This window comes from Brassica oleracea, chromosome C6, assembly GCF_000695525.1.
Source record: "Brassica oleracea var. oleracea cultivar TO1000 chromosome C6, BOL, whole genome shotgun sequence".
NCBI lineage: Eukaryota > Viridiplantae > Streptophyta > Magnoliopsida > Brassicales > Brassicaceae > Brassica > Brassica oleracea.
This window is the reverse complement of record NC_027753.1, coordinates 2,960,291-2,963,676: the sequence shown is the minus strand read 5'-3', so window position 1 is coordinate 2,963,676 and position 3,386 is coordinate 2,960,291. Positions and strand designations below refer to the sequence as shown.

Sequence of the window (3,386 nt, the reverse complement as noted above, 5' to 3'; positions counted from 1 at the left end):
ATTTTTTTTTGAAATTCCGAGGAAATGAACCCTCGGAAATTTCCGACATACATTTCCTCGGAATATACCGAGGGAGTTCTTCCTCGGAATATACCGAGGGACTCATTCCTCGGAATATACCGAGGGACTCATTCCTCGGAATATACCGAGGGACTCATTCCTCGGAATTTTCCGAGGGCTACGTTCCTCAGAAATTACCGATGAAAATTCCGAGGAACATTTCGTCAGAACTTCCGAGAATTGGACCATCGGAAAGTCCATCGAAATATCCCGAGGAAGTTCTCCCTCGGTATATTCCGGGGAGCTTTTCGACGGACTGGTGGTCCTCGGAGTTTCCTCGGAAATTCGTTTCCTCGGAAATTTCCGAGGGATTTCCGAGGAAAAATGAATTTCCGAGGAGTTATTTCCGAAGACTTGTTTCGTCGGTATATCGTCGGAATAACATTATTCCGACGACATACCGACGATTTTTTTCCTCAGTATGTTGCTGTTTTCTTGTAGTGAGAGGCTTCGGTGAAACTTTTTTAATTCTTTGAATGTAAGCTTCTAAAAGTATTTCCGTGGAATATAAATTATTTTAATGATGTATTCTATAGAAACTTAAACATCACAATTATATTAAAAATATTTAGTTCAATACAATTATATAAAAGTTGATTTAAGTTCAATACAATTATATAAAAGTTGATTTAAGTTCAATACAATTATATAAAAGTTGATTTAAGTTCAATACATTATATGGTCAAATTTAAAGTGCATATAAATATTAAATGCCTTGATAGCTTACTAGGATCCCATAGTAAAAACCATTTAAAGTCAATCAGAAAACAAGTATTACACTAAGTTGATTTTTCATTATTATATACTAGTATTCAGTTTTTTACTGCGTACGGAAAAATAATTCCTTATTATCTACATAAAAATTAAAATCTAATTTTAACATGTATCAGTTCTACAGTAACAATGTTAACACCATGCATATTCATATTTGAATCTACAATATGTAAGAAATAGGAAAATCAAAACTAATATTAGAACGAAAAAATTAATAGTTTGAATCAAGAAACATTGGCCACATAAACCAATTAGGCCCAAAAATCAATTATTTGTTATATTTTGATGATAAAAAAAATATATTTTGGGCTTTATTATATAAAGGATAATGTGTTAAGTGATAAACAAGTATTATGAACAATAATTGTACAAGATGTGCTTGAGTTGGATTTGTTAGTTTTTTCAAAATGAATATTTTAGATTTCCCAAATTTCCTTCCAAATATAATAGAATACAACAAGATGTGACGATTGATGAGTACCATTTCAACATGTTTAGGAAGTGAAAGTTAAAGCAAAATATCTATTTGAATTCTGATTGTTAACCTAGTTGTAAACAAATTACTAAACTTAGTGCTTATAGAAAAAAAACGGATTTGGAGTTTCATGGCTCAAAGCCCTAAACATGTGAGCTCTTTAGCTTTGGGTGCATCAACAATCTCAAAGCACAAGGGTTCAATGTTGGGTGCAACAACAATCTCAATACGACCTTACATGGGAGACGAGGGTTTAACGTTAGGTATAACAACAATCTTTGTACATGATTGAGCACTATGGTGAAGTCACTTCAACCTTGGTTATACTCCCACATAGTCACATTTTAGGGCTTTTTGCAAAAGTGACTCAAAACTTGGAGTCAAACAGAAAACTAACCTTTTCTTTTGACTCCTTTTTTTTTGAGATTTTAACCCCACACCTGCACTTTATCTACGAAAATGCCATTAACATTTTTTTTTTTTTTTTCGAAAATGGCTTCTTTACTGTCTCAACCTCATCTTCTTCAAGTATTTACAATACTGCCACTGCAATGAATAGTGGCAACAACCTTGTACGAACTGTTTGGAGCTTTTAATGCCCTTTAATGCACGTAAATCTCTTTACACTCTCTCTGTTTCAATTGTTATGAACTAAAAACAACATTTATTTCACTTTCTCTCTATATTCATCCAAAAAACTCAAGCTTTTGATTCAAAATATGGGCTATGGTTGCAGAGCCATATTTCTTTCGTTTTGACTTACGGTTGCTTTCGTTTGAGGTTCTGGGTGGTTGGAGAAGACCCTGTGTGCAAACGAAGTCATCTCACCTAGTTTAAGGTACGAATTTGAATTTTTTTTCAAGATCTGTTCGCGTAGAAGACTTACTAGTAAGTCATCTGTATGTAGAAGACTTACTGATGAGTCTTCTGGTCAAACGGACGACTTAAATTAAGTCGTCCAGCTTTGTTTGTTAAAAAAAAACACTCCAGACGACTTATATATACGTCGTCTACGAGAAACGGGCTAGTTTTGCATTTGACCGAATCGTGTCAGATCTTTGACTATTTCTGGACGACTTATAATTCAGTCGTCTCTGGGAAAGTTAAAATTTCAATATTTTATGAAAACTTGACGACTTACGTGTAAGTCGTCCTAGGTTAGTTTTGTAATTGAAAAATAAAACTTCATAATTTAACTTTAACCAGACGACTTAATATAAAGTCGTCCCTCCAGAAGACTTAATTTAAAGTCGTCCGGGGAAAGCAAAGTCGTCCAGAATTTTTCCCAATTTTCTGGTCAAACCTTGCTTATCCCGGACGACCTTAAATTAAGTCGTTTAGCTGGACGACTTTATATTAAGTCGTCTGGTTAAAGTTAAATTATGAAGTTTTATTTTTCAATTACAAAACTAACCTAGGACGACTTACACGTAAGTCGTCAAGTTTTCATAAAATATTGAAATTTTAACTTTCCCAGAGACGACTGAATTATAAGTCGTCCAGAAATAGTCAAAGATCTGACACGATTCGGTCAAATGCAAAACTAGCCCGTTTCTCATAGACGACGTATATATAAGTCGTCTGAAGTGTTTTTTTTTAACAAACAAAGCTGGACGACTTAATTTAAGTCGTCCGTTTGACCAGAAGACTCATCAGTAAGTCTTCTACATACAGATGACTTACTAGTAAGTCTTCTACGCGAACAGATCTTGAAAAAAAATTCAAATTCGTACCTTAAACTAGGTGAGATGACTTCGTTTGCACACAAGGTCTTCTCCAACCACCCAGAACCTCAAACGAAAGCAACCGTAAGTAAAAACGAAAGAAATATGGCTCTGTCAACCATAGCCCATATTTTGAATCAAAAGCTTGAGTTTTTTGGATGAATATAGAGAGAAAGTGAAAGAAATGTTGTTTTTAGTTCATAACAATTGAAACAGAGAGAGTGTAAAGAGATTTACGTGCATTAAAGGGCAATAAAAGCTCCAAACAGTTCGTACAAGGTTGTTGCCACTATTCATTGCAGTGGCAATATTGTAAATACTTGAAAAAGATGAGGTTGAGACAGTAAAGAAGC

The 3,386-nt window shown here is 34.2% G+C and overlaps 1 pseudogene; it reads right to left on the bottom strand.

The window, feature by feature from the left end:
- Positions 1 to 2,710: 2,710 nt before the first annotated feature.
- LOC106299870 overlaps positions 2,711 to 3,386 on the bottom strand; it is a 6,113-nt pseudogene continuing 5,437 nt past the window's right edge.